This window comes from Mustela putorius, unplaced genomic scaffold (genome assembly GCF_011764305.1).
Source record: "Mustela putorius furo isolate JIRA1106 unplaced genomic scaffold, ASM1176430v1.1 tig00000275_pilon_pilon_pilon, whole genome shotgun sequence".
Taxonomy (NCBI): domain Eukaryota; kingdom Metazoa; phylum Chordata; class Mammalia; order Carnivora; family Mustelidae; genus Mustela; species Mustela putorius.
The window spans coordinates 9334818-9349083 of NW_025421341.1; positions in this window are offsets into that span (position 1 = coordinate 9334818).

Consider the following 14266-nt stretch of genomic DNA (forward strand, 5'->3'; position numbering starts at 1 on the left):
GAAGCCACTTGATGTCAAAATCATTTGAATACTCTGAAGAAGGGTTACTCCTTCAGAAGATCATTCCTGTCAAATCATATAGGGGGCTTTTCTGTTCCCTATATTTCAGGTTTGCCTGGTTGGTCTTTTTGTCATCTGTGTGGAAGTCTGAAGTGGGAGACTGAAAGGACATCCAGAGCAGTGATGGTACTCTGAAAAGGGGCTGTTGGTATTCATGAGGGGATGGGGGATAAGTCCTAAGAAACTTCTTCTGGAGGAGGAGAATAGAAGGGAATCATGTGACTCTTGCCAATGTACTGAGGGGAGTGACCAATATCTGGTGGAAGATTTCCAGAAGACAGAAGGAGACAATGCGAGAGTTCCTTTACAGTGACTTTATATGATTTAGGGCTCAGAACTCCATAACTCTGTGGGTTCAGCTGTGTGTTTACCCTGGAGTTCCACTGACATGGAAAATTATTTTGGGGTGTATCTTTTAAGACAACATCAAAATTATCAAGATACCCTGCAAAGCTGGACCCTGTAAGACCTGATCTTGTCATGACAATGGATATTTTTCTGCTTCTGGTTGGCGTCAACTGGTGTATGCCTGGGGACCTTGAAGAACAGCTTTACTGCTGCCTTTACAATTTGTTTTGTGCTTTGATTTACTCAGCTGTTAGAGGAGTCTAGGTTTTGGAAGCAGGTAAAATAGATCTGGTCCAAGTCCCATTTCTAGTTGGCCTTAAGCAAGTCACTGACTTTCTAAGACTCTACTCTTCAACTATAAAATGGAGGTAATGATCATAATTGTTTGTCCCTATACTATAATCACCATCAGGGCATGGCCCAAGTTAGTCTTTTTTTTTCTGCTTGTCCCTGGCACTAGTGCCATATCTGACAAATAATGTTAGCTATTATTATTATTGTCATATTAATAATGTATAAAGATTAAACTGGGGGGGGTACCTGGGTGACTCAGTGGGTTAAGCATCTGCCTTCAACTCAGGTCATGATCTCAGGGTCCTGGAATTGAGTCCTGCATCAGGCTCCCTCCTCAATGGGGAGTGTGGTTCTCCCTCTGTGTTCTTTCTCTCTCTCTTTCAAGTTAAAAAAAAAAAAAAAAAAAAAAAAGATATCCTGGCCCACACTGCAAGAAAGGAGAGAATATTTTAACAGATTTAAACCCACTATCTGGGGATAAGGTGCTATAAAATCCGAGAGCCTCTTGATTTCCACCATTTTCCTGTTTTGGAATGAAATGTGCAGTGTTCTGTCTCCCATTTTTATGTATAAAAAGAGGTCTTCTTTAATTTTTTTGTGATGTGGAAAGGAGAATCCTATGATTACAGCAGAAAATATTGTACTTTGGTTGGCTTTGAAATGGGCATCCATTCCATGAAAATAATTAATCCAGAGAAGGTCAAACTCACTAGAACTGGAGTGACAAAGAACTCTTGAATTTATACTGGCACACGTTCTGCATTGCTAGCCTCTTGGCACACAGAGTTCTTTAATCTAATGTACTGAATTGGATTTGAAAATGATAGAGCTAGAGAATTTTATAAAGAGCAATGGCAAAAAATAAATTTAAAAAATGGAAAGATCTGATCTTTGGTTAAAAAAAATGGTTTTTATTTTCTGATGGGAAAAATAGGTTTACCAAAGATGAATCACACTTTAGTTTTCTCTTACTCACTCTGAACAGAACCAAAGTAGAAATGTTAATAGGGAAGTCCATTTTCACTATTAGTATGAGCCAAGAAATGGTTTAAAAACAGTGGTTGGAGCAATGCTTTTACAGTTTCCGATATGATAATTATGAAGAAAACAATGTCATTTGCTGCTATTATTGTAAGAGTCTGATAATTACTAGTATTTCTATAATTTTTGATTGTGAGCTCACTTATTTTGGGCTGAGCAGGCCAAGTTAAAGAGACCAAGTGTACATTATATTCTGTGTATTCAGTGGTAAAATTACTGAACTACCATGTGCCTGTTTTTAATTTGAGCTTTAGTATCTGTCTTTCAGAGCAGGTATGTTTAACTTTTGGTCATGAATCTGGAGAAAGCTTGCTACTTAAAAATAGTGTGGGATAAATCTTTTTTTTTTTTAAATAAATCTCCAGTTCAACTTTTTAAAAATATACCAAACTTTCATATATTAGTTCTATTTCAAGCAAGGTACGCTCCTGGTTTGTTTACTTGCCTTCAGTCACAATCTCTAATCAAACCAATGGCTTATATCTCTGGGATGTGTGCATTCTGTGTGACGTGAATGCTCTGTGAGAGAGATCAGACTTGACCCCATTGGTCCCTTGGATTCACCAAGTGAACCACTAGTTCTCATGGCAAATTTAATGGGGATGTTGATGGTTAAGTGGATGTTAGATCCCTTATTCCAGCTTTTTGCACTGCTGGATAAGAGCCACGGCCTACCCAGGGACTGATCCCAGTGTTAAATTCAAGTACATGCTGGAGGTTGGAGATGGTGGCAGTGATGGACCCAGAACCAGGGTCATCACTGCCATAGACTGGTTATTAACCCAAGTCAAGGACCATAGCAATGACTTTCTCAAGTCCTGGACTGAGTGACTTCTTGAAATTTGAGGCTTAGGAAATCTCTGTTATAGATATATACATACTTTCTGACATATTCCTCCTCAAACATCACAGGCATGTTCTCACCTCAGGACTTTTGCACATGCTGTTTCCTATATCTGGAATGTCTGTCTCCAGATATCCACCTGGTTTTCTCCCTCATTTCCTTCAGGCCCTTGCTCAAATGTCGCTATCCACCATAGTTAACAACCTCCCTACCCCACCCCACCGAACCCTATATGCTTTCCTGACTTGCCTTTTTTCATAGCATCTCACCCTCTCTTACACGAGATTTTTTACTTATTTATTTGTTTATTGTTTATTTCCCCAAACTAGAGTGTAACCTCCATGAGAGATGGAACTTTGTCTGCTTTGTTGATTGCCATATCCCCAATGCCTAGAATAGTACCTGGAATGAAATAAATATTTATTGAATGAATGACTTTAATATACCTTATGGATTAATGGTCAGTTTAAATGTACCAATCACATTCAGAGAAGGAGAAAGACAGTTCTGTTTTCTACTTTTCTATTAATAAGGACCAAAATCCATTTTGTCAGTGAAACAGGAGGTAATACATATATATATTTACTGCTGAAATTGGTGAAAGAAAACCTGAAGGATGGAAGTTCATTCACATTTTATAAATTTTTGTGCAGTGAGGAAAACTAATAATGTTAGAAAGAAACATCTTGAAAAGTCATGCTAAATAAGCCCAGTCAAGAGAAGTTTGATTCTCCATTGAAGTTTCCACATCTATTCTTAATGGACTCTTGACTATGTTTTAAATATTACTTTAGACTAAGACTTCTAAAAACGTTGCCTAGTTTAAATCCCATTTTACTATTGAATTACTACTCATTTCTCTCCCTCTTTATCCCTCCCCCCCAACAAATTCTATAAATCCCTTGCCTGGCTATGATTCAAAAAGAGCTCAAAGATGAGAATGCTGGGGACAGACAATTTCAGCTGCTTTACCTGTTATGCTCATAATTGAACACTCTAATGGCTTGCAATAATTTAAAAATAAAAGAACAACAATGAGCAAAATTGGAGCGCTTGGAGTAAGCTGAAAATTCAAATCAAACATGTTAGTTACCATGTACAGACAGACGCATAGACACAGAGCTTGTGGGTGGGAGAACGTCCTTGAACAGGATACACAGAGCTGGTCTGAAATTTACATAGAAGCTCCTATTTATTTCATTGCAAACTGTGCTTTCAAAGTGGCCTGAAGTCAGATAGGTGTGCCATGAATTCTTCTCCAAAGCGATTCTTCTTTGTTGAAATGGAGCTCATTAAGTTAAATAAAGGTGAACTTGAAAAAAAAAAAAATGAGCTTATATGTGTCATTCTACTCCAAGAAAGACTGAAATTAGCTAGTCACTCATGAGTTCAACTGGACGAAACAATTCAGTTGGAAAGGGACAAGATTGGTCAAAATTAGCCTTAAATGAATCTGCTCAGTAAGCAGTCCTTTGTTGGGCTAATAAAAATAGTGTAACCTAGTTCTGTGAAAAGGTTCTAGTACCTTGAAACCCAAGTTCAAAGAGAAATAAAATGCATACTTCATAATTTCCCCTCACAGACCTCCCACCATGTTCTAGCTACTAACTATGTGAATGGTGTAATCGTTTACAGCCCCGAATTAACTTTTTTCTCCAATCTGATAAAACATAGGGACTTCTTTTAGAGCAGCCCCCTTTCTCTTCTCTCATCTTACCTGTAACAAAGATAATTAATGAATGAGAAAAATCAAGGAAACTTCTGGATCCATCTTAAAGGATGTTTAACCATCACACTAAGCAGCAGCAAAAGGGAGGGTAGGGGAGTCATACCAGACCCTTGATTGGTAACTTATCTGTGTCTCCTAAACTGAGGTACCCCTCTAACTCTTGACTTTTTGTCAGTTTTCCTGGTCCTCAAAAGAAGTTTGGTTCTTCAGGATCAAATCTGAGTGGGTGCAGAGAAAGCAACTTTCTCTGCTTTGCCATCCCAAAGGAGTGTGTGCTTTCCCTTCAAAGATTCATGGGTTCTCAGCCCTTAGAAACCTAGACCACTGTCCAGAGCACACTTTATCGGCAGTTCTTTTAGTTCTCTTCAGGGTGTATGGACACTTGGGTTCCATAACTTAAAAAAGCTTGGGATGAAATGTGGCTGATCCAAGAATACTTTGTCTTTCATAAGCTGACCCCATTGTTGAGGCCACTCTGAAGACCAGACTGTATGCTTTCCAAGCCCTGTTTCCTATCCTTTTTGCCAACTGAAACTGTGAAAGTTTTGGCATGCCAGGAATTTGAGAGGACAAAAAGTCACAGAAGGGTGAATTTATCTCAAGGTAGGGGTGGACTGGATTCTCCTTACACTGCATCTGATAGTGCTATCTCAACGACAGATTAAACGTGCCTCTGGCTCCAGAGAACAAGTTGTGAGAGCTGGCTGGAAATGTCAGTTGAGACAAGAGAGCAGCAAACATCTTTGTTTTCCTATAGTTGTGGTTTTACTTGGTGATGATGACACATGAAGATGAAAATGTGCAGCATGAACTCCAGTTGTTATCTGAGCGAGCATCTCTGCCAACACTGAAGGATATGTGTGGGTGTCACCTGCAAGCAAAGAGAGAGAGAAAGAAAAAGAGGCCCTGTTTCGGAAAGAAGAGCCAGTTAATCAAAGATCAACAAGTGGTGCTGTTTATTTCATGAGCTTTATATTCGATTTCCTTCCCCTCGTCAATCTCCAAGTCTCAATTTAGTCTCTGGACTAAATATGTAAGTGTCTGGTGATGGAGGAAGAGGGGGGAGAGAGGTGGGCTCAAATGGGCATCATGGCTGTAACCATAGTGTGGTCATATCTTTCGTCCCTTGGGTGTGTACTTAACATTTGATATGTTAGCTTCCAAATGGTATGTTAGCTCTGAACTCCTGAGAACCCATGGCATATTATACAAGGGTAGACATACTTGAGTTTGTTGTTGGGGAGACTTTTCCACTCCCAACCCTTGTTTCACTTGTTTTATGCTTCTTCTTCCTCCCTTCCTCTTCATTCACTCAATAACTCCTTTATGAGCACCACCTGCCTGCTCTGCTCTAAGAAGCAGACTAGGTCCTGGGGACGTGGCAGTGAGCAACATGGGCATTATTCTCTCCTCCCTTGCCAAGTGTAAAATGTAGACTTCGTCTAGCCCTTCTCTTCTCCTTCTTCTTGAAGGGCTCTGCTCCTCCTCTGGATAACCACTTACTCTGAATTATGGGCTTACACCTTCATGTGACTCTTTGATAGCCTTTGCTTGGTTGGTTTGCCTGAAATTTATTTCTTTAAGATGTTCTTATTTAACATTGCTAACACATTTAATGTCTTAGATAGGGATGGGCAAACTTTTTCCGGAGAGCGCTGGAGAATAACTAGTCTAGTCTTGGCAAACACACAGTCTTGTGCAGCTACTCAATTTTTGCCCCTGGAGTGCAAAACCCACCATAGACAATATGTGAACAGATGAGTATGTGTTCTCATAAACTTTTATTTGTAGACATTGATATTTGAGTTTCATATAACTTTCATATGTCACCCAATATGAGTATTCTTTTGATTTTTTTCTTCAACCATTTATCACGTAAAATCCATTCTTGGCTCATGGGCTGTTCAAAGGCAGCCTGTGGGCTGGATTTGCCTGCAGGCTGCAGTTTGCTGACTTAGACCCAAGCCACAATTTTAGCTACAAGCACATCTTTGAGTTCCAGCCACCATCTGCATTTGTAGGGCTGGAAGCAATCAGTTTGGATGTGTTAAAGGCTTCTTGGGAGTGGTGAATGTTAAATATCTGTTTTGAAAGAAGGGCATGGATCATTCAAGAAGAAGAAAGAAACTTCATCAGAGGGAAAGCCATTTTAGGTGGAAGGAATGGGAACATGATAAGTAAAGAGGAGGAGAAGCCGTTTCAGAATGATGGAGTCCCCTGCACATTATTGCCAAAAGCCTACAAATCTTGGGAATTGTGGTTACTCTTCTCTCAAGTCGTGTTTGCCTTTTCTGCTCTTTTCTAAGCATCAAATCCTCTTCATCTCCAAGGAAACAAAGTAAATTTTGAGTCACAGCAAGCAGAGGGCAAAAAATATGGCCTTGTCTTATGTAACTAATAGGACTACTTTCCCTGCAAACTCTTCCACACATAGCACAGTCAAATTCAACATGGGCTGGGTGCTGCAAAGGTCAGAAGCAGGTTTTTCCTCCTACTTTCTGCCCATCACCTGTGCTTTCAGTCTGAACTTGGCTGTCATTTTATGGGTGACCAAGGGTGATCCCCCCCCTTGGAATTCAAACTTTCACAGGTAACTGGTGAAATTGGTTTTACTCAGATAAGGAGGTCACTGACCCGGTCCTTACCATTCCTTCATCCCTACTCCTGACTCCCGACTACAGCTGCTGGTTACGCCCAAGGTACAAACAGTTCCTGGAAGCAGTCCAGCATACGTGGGCACCCCAAATCACACACCCATTCACACCATCTGGGCAATTTAAAAATAGGGCCAAATGGAGCATTTAGCCTGATCTGTGCCGCCAAGATCAGGAAATTGACTCTAAAAGGTCAGATGATTAAGATCATTGCACCAGCAGTCTAGGATGTCAGTAATGAATAAAGATTCTTGCAGAATGAATTTATCCTGACTTTGTTGATGGCATTCAAGTTCTGAGTCTACATGAACAGCCTCAGGAATTCCCAGATTTTTCTTCTCCATCATTCAGGGTTACTGTGTGCATTTATGTGCTGTATGCTGCGCACAAAGGCCCCCAAGCCAAGGGGCTGGAGGGGGCTGAAAACCAGTAGGATCCCCTTAAGCTACTCACCTGCAAGAGCTATGTCCACTGGGAGAGAACACCTTTCTCTAATGGCCACACATATGGGCTGCTGAGGTGCTGATAGGATGCTTGGCTCTCTGCCCTTGGTTACTGATCTCTCTATAGAATAAATTAGATCTTCATTCTCGAAACAGGAATTATCCAGGATGAGCAAGAGTTAAAAATCAACCAAAAAAAGTGGAATGATTCTTAATACAATAAAAATTTCTCTCTTGGGTCCCTTCTTGAGTTTTTTCTGCGCAGTTTAATTCAGTTGGTTGATTTTTCCTGAAATGCATCTTTTTTTTTTTTTTTTTTAATTTTTTTATTTTTATAAACATATATTTTTATCCCCAGGGGTACAGGTCTGTGAATCACCAGGTTTACACACTTCACAGCACTCACCAAATCACATACCCTCCCCAATGTCCATAATCCCACCCCCTTCTCCCAAACCCCCTCCCCCCGGCAACCCTCAGTTTGTTTTGTGAGATTAAGAGTCACTTATGGTTTGTCTCCCTCCCAATCCCATCTTGTTTCATTTATTCTTCTACCCACTTAAGCCTCCATGTTGCATCACCACTTCCTCATATCAGGGAGATCATATGATAGTTGTCTTTCTCTGCTTGACTTATTTCGCTAAGCATGATACGCTCTAGTTCCATCCATGTTGTTGCAAATGGCAAGATTTCATTTCTTTTGATGGCTGCACAAAAACAGACACATAGATCAATGGAACAGAATAGAGAGCCCAGAAATAGACCCTCAAATCTATGGTCAACTAATCTTCGACAAAGCAGGAAAGAATGTCCAATGGAAAAAAGACAGCCTTTTCAATAAATGGTGCTGGGAAAATTGGACAGCCACATGCAGAAAAATGAAATTGGACCATTTCCTTACACCACACACGAAAATAGACTCAAAATGGATGAAGGACCTCAATGTACGAAAGGAATCCATCAAAATCCTTGAGAATACGGGCAGCAACCTCTTCGACCTCTGCCGCAGCAACATCCTCCTAGGAACAACGCAAAAGGCAAGGGAAGCAAGGGAAAAAATGAACTACTGGGATTTCATCAAGATCAAAAGCTTTTGCACAGCAAAGGAAACAGTTAACAAAATCAAAAGACAACTGACAGAATGGGAGAAGATATTTGCAAACGACATATCCTGAAATGCATCTTGATGGGCTTGAGGGGGAGGTTGTTTTTTAGGAGTAATGTGAGAAAGAGCTTCCTGGTTCAGATCTCAGAAGAAAAAAATCTGTGACCTGGAGAACACTAGGTTTGGAATTCGTTGTGGGAATGTCCTTGGAACTTTTCAGTTAATGGCAGAGTCTACTCTTACTTTATAGTTATCAGTGTGTGAGGGGTTTAGACTAAATAACCTCAAGCCTGATACTTATAATAGTTTTCATATTCTTTATTATAACTCTGCCCCAAATAAATGCCATTGTTTTGGGGTTTTGCCCCCATCCATCCTGTTTTATAGATATAAATATTTTATGTTTGATATTTGTCAGTAAGGATTATTTGAATACACCTACAATTTCCTATAACTCTTAAATTCAACAATTTAGCACCAAGGTTTTCCATCACTTTCTTTTAAGAAAATAATGAATTTTATTCATAAGTTTAGGCTAGAACACATGAAAAATTTTTGGAACTTGTGGGCTTTTTTGTGAGTTTAGTTTAAAAAGCACCTTCACATGATGACATAAGAAACTATTACATCATTTTTAGAGTTTGTCATTCTACAAATAATAATTTTCTTTCTTTCTTTTCTTTTTTTTTTCTTTTTTGAAAGTGTGAGCAGTGGGGAGGGGCAAGGGGGAGGGAGAGAGAGAATCGTAAGGATTTGCGCTCCACTGAGCACGAAGCCTGGATGCAGGGCTTAGTCTCACGACCCTAAGACCATGACCTGGGTCAAAATCAAGAGTCGGACGCTTAACAGAGTAAGTCACCAGGCACCCCTAAAATAATAAACTACCTGATGATATAAACTTTATATTATTTAGTCTCCCATGCTGAACTCTGTCTTGAATATGACAGGTGCTTGGGTGATCTTAACTGAATGAATAAATGATGGATGAATGAATATCTTTTATGTGATTAAATATCTGCAAGCTGTTTTGGTCTTTGACAGGTTAGATGAACTGACTACTATGAAAAGACTTGGGAAGATTGGGGACTACTGATGAAGATTCAGCATTTCTTAAATTGGTGAAATGTATTCTCTTAGTATATACATTTTCAGACATTGTTCAAACATTCAGAAGCAATGCCCATTTCCCCCTCCTTGGCAACAAACAGAACTTTAATTGTGTTCAGGTATCTCCCCTCCACGTGTTTCTGGGGAGTTCCAGGAAGTGGATAATGATTGGTTTAAGCCAGAAAAGTGGTCCTATCTTCTGATTCGTGACTGTCCTAAGCAGGGATACGTGACAATATTCCGACCAATAGCTGTGGCAGTGTGTTCTAAGTTTTCCCTTGCTCTTAAAAAAAATGTCTGCGGAAGTAAAAAGTCTCTTTTCTGCTTCAGAGTGTTGTGTCTGTAAGCGGCATCTGGAACAGTCATTTTAGGACTGTGAGGGGAGTTAGCCTGAGAAGAACTTGCTGAGGTAGACAGAGCAGGAAGAGGGATGGAGCCCAGGTTCTGATGACATTGTTGAGCTGCAGATTGAACCAACACTGAAGCTGTTCTTTCTTCAACTTCTTGTCATGTGAGACAATAAGTAGCTGTGTTATTTAAGGTATTTGAGTTGGATTTTCTATTTTGTGAATCTTAAAGCATGTAACTAGTAATTCGATCTTCGTGCTTACTGATATTCATAAATACTCATAGATTATATTATTTGCGGATACACAGACCTTGACTCAATAGTATCTTGTGTTGTTGATCTGCTCAATAATTAGTCTCTGATAACTCTGAATAACTAAATGTTACTACCACACTCAGGACAGTATTCATATCTGCTGACATGTGAAACTTGGGACGCTTGCTTCCTCGAACATACTACCCATTGGGGTGTTATAGATTGTAGAATAGCAGAAGATACAAGACCCCCACAAGAGATCAGTAAGATGTTCTCCTTCTCTTCCTTCTATTATATGAACTAATAAAAAGGGGCACCTCTTGGAAGGAGTCTCGGAAATTCATAGTTATTTTTGAATTAAATATATATGTGAAGACCAGGAACATTGGCTTACTTCCTTGCAGTATAGACATTACACACCAGTAAAGCCTTTCAAGATTCTTCTAGCTGAGTGGTCTTGTTCTATTCCTGTATTTCTTAATGCTCCTTAAATTCTAGGGACCAGTAAGAGAGGGAGGTCATAGTAGGTGTAAAACAATAAATATTTTAAAAACATATTAAATTTTTAAAAATCAAAGTATACTTTATTAAAAATATAAATTAAAAATTATATTTAAAATTTAAAATTAATTTAGGCTAGTGGGTTAAAATTAAGGGAAAAAGTCCCTCTTTCTTTTAATGAAATCTTATCAGAAGATCAAAGTAGATTTACCTGGCTTGACCCTGACTGATTCAGTTTCTCTTAGCTTCTGGCAGTGGTTACTCAGGTAAGACTGATTTTCCTTGGGATGACACATGAACTTCTAGAGTGACTTTGGGATTTCCCAGAGGAAGGCATGTGTCCTGTGAAAAGAATGCACACTGACCACGCATGTGTTCATTATAGTGATAGACACTGAGAAGGACAGAGTGGTTTAACACATAATCTTGACCTCAGAAACTTATGATCTGGTTGGGGAAATAACTGGTCATAAATAATAGATACTAAGCTCTGATTAAATGATACAGGGTTCAAATTCAGAGGTGAGAGGTGATTGTGGACTGGAAATTCATATCTGGCTCTTGATTGGAATGAATATTATTGTATATGCATCTTCTCAACCTTGTGTGAAGTAGGAATGCTTTGAGGAGGAGTGTTGACATTTTTAATTTTTATTGTCAATTTGCTTTGCATAGAGGTCCTACTGATGTTCGAGAGAGGCTCTCATCCCATTTGTTCCCAATAATACAGTGTTATCAACACTTTTGATCTTTGTCAATTTGATAGTTCAAAAGTGATATCTTATCACTGAATTAATTTGCATTTCCTTTTTTATGAATCAGATTCATTATCTTTTCACATGGTTAAGAGTAATTTATATCTTATTTTTCGTGACCTGTCAATTCATATTTTTTTGTTCATTTCTTTTAGCTATTCTATTGCCTTTTAATTTAAGACCCTTTAAGGAAACTTGCCTTTTGGTTGTAACAGCTTCATTTTAGTGAGGAAAGAGGTAAGCTGTTGATTCATTGTTTATTTTTCAATATCTAGGAAACACTCATTTGGTGCCTGCCCTGAACTTGGCACGGGAGCTAGAAATAACCCCCATCTTCAGAAAGCTTCCAGGTTATGGGAGATACAGTATATTTCCCATGTTTTATTGATATATTATAAATAAGTTTTAGGGAGATATTGGAGCTCAAGGGTACAGCACCATTTAACCCATGGGAAGAGTTGGGGAGACTCAGGAAAGTATTTGTGGAGCATATGACGAAACCAAATCTTAAAGGACAAGGGAGACTTGGCCAGAACACAGAAAAGAGATTTATATTTCAGGTAGAGAGGCCAACTTGTACAAAAACACAAGCACAGTGCCTTTGAGGAGTTCAGTATGTGAATTCAGAGCAGCTGGAGGGCAGGTTAAATGTGGGAGAGAGTAAGAGTTGAGAGGGGCATGGGGCTGACATCATATTGTAACAAACTCTTGCCAAGAAATTCAGAGTTTATTCCAAGGGCACTGGAAAGCTAAATAAATAAATAAATAAACATTTACATATATTTTAATATATATCTTCACTTTAAATTATTATAATTTAGAATTAATAACCTTACATTATGGAAAGCCACAAAATGAAAACTAAAAGTCTTCCACTTCCTTGTCCCTTCCCTTAGTTCTGGTCTTCAGTTTTTACAGTTTCTATTTATTTTCATAATAAATAAGTTTATGTTCTGGGGCGCCTGGGTGGTTCAGTGGGTTAAGCTTCTACTTTTGGCTCAGGGCATGATCTCAGAGTCCTGGGATTGAGCCCCGAGTCAGGTTCTCTGCTCAGCGGGGAGTCTGCTTCCCCCTCTCTCTCTATCTGCCTCTCTGCCTACTTGTGATCTCTCTCTGTCAAATAAATAAATAAAATCTTAAAAAATATGTTTATGTTCATATTTCTTGATTTGTCAAACTTCACAGTACTTACGGACTCTCCACAGGGAAAGATGAAGAATTAGCTCACTTCCATTAACTCCCACCCTCCCAATTTTTTGGAAGAGTCTTAAGCATACGAGGGACCTAATTAGATTAGCATTTTGGAAAGAGAGTTTTGCTAGCATGCGAAGGGTGCTCTAGTAGCTGCTGTAGTAATTGGGGCTCTAGTAAGAATGTGGGATGGAGGGTGGGGTTAGTGAAAGGTACTTGGAAAGGTTAGGATGGAAGCTCACTAGGAAGATATTAGAGGGAGGGAGAGGGTGCTCTTTGGGTGCTAACGTGTGCTACACCAGGTGGTACTTACACCGAGAAAGGGCTGCAGGAGGAGACAGAGATTTTAGTGGGAAAGGAAGATGATGAATTTCACTTTGGTTATGTTGAATTTGACATGTTTCTGGGAATCGAGGTAGAGATGCCTTCTCAGGCAGCTGGACACAGAACTGTGGTACTCAGGAGTCAGACCTGGGCCAGGAGATAGATTTTTGAGTCAGACATCAATCCATTCATTCATTTTCTCATTTATTCCTTCAACACATATTTATTGAGTATGTTCTATGAGCTTCATGTTGGGTATAAAATGGCGACAGCAGACAAGTCTCTTTACTTCATGGATCTTTCAGAGAGGCGGGAGATAGACAGTAACACAAAAACGTACAAAAATATGCATAATTACAGATTGAGGTAGGTGCTGCGAAGAAAAGAATATGGTTTATGAGATAGAATAACAGCATAAAACAAACCTGAACTGGGCGGTAGGGGGAGAAATATGGGGGTAGGTAAGGTTTCTCTATTGGACCTGCAGAGTGCAGAGCATTAAGGGGGTCTTTAAACAGGGGGCCTTTTATATTAGAAGTCATGGGCAGACCAAGCCCTAATCTTCATGGAGCTCGGGATAAAGTACCAACGGATGGAGGGCCCAGAAAATACCTAAACATCATAAATCAAGACAACAAAGTGTTAATAAATATGTTCTATTCCCTTACTGGGACAAATATACCTTCATGATGATAAAATAGAAAAATATGTGTGAAGACCAAGAGTTAGCAGTTGTCAAGGACAACTGAATTTGTCACACATGACTCGGTCTTCTGTTAATGGGCTGAGATGTCTGGATGAGCAGTCAGATTAAAACACAGAGCATGCTCTGTTTCTTAAACTGGGTGAAACTGGGTGCTGGTTTTTTTTGGGGGGGGGTGTTGGTTATTATTTGCTCTGAAACTTCACTGAGCTGTACACATATGATTTGTGCACTTTTCTGTATTGTTCTACCTTAGCAAAGTGTTTTTAAATTTATCACATACTAATGCCATAAAATTTATTCTTCTTGTTTTGATTTCAGCACAAATCATAAGTGTTATAATCTAGATTTTAAACACAGTTTGTGTATGTATTATTGACTATAGTGTTGCATAAGACAACTTACGATGAATTATCATTGTAATTCATTGTAATTCTTCATCTAAGTTGAGATTGTGCCTTGATCTCAAATGGTCAGAAAAGAGTCTATAGAGAAATTAGTTTCAGGATAATTTATGGGTGGATCTTCTTCATATCCATTTCTTTATATTTTATTACAATGCC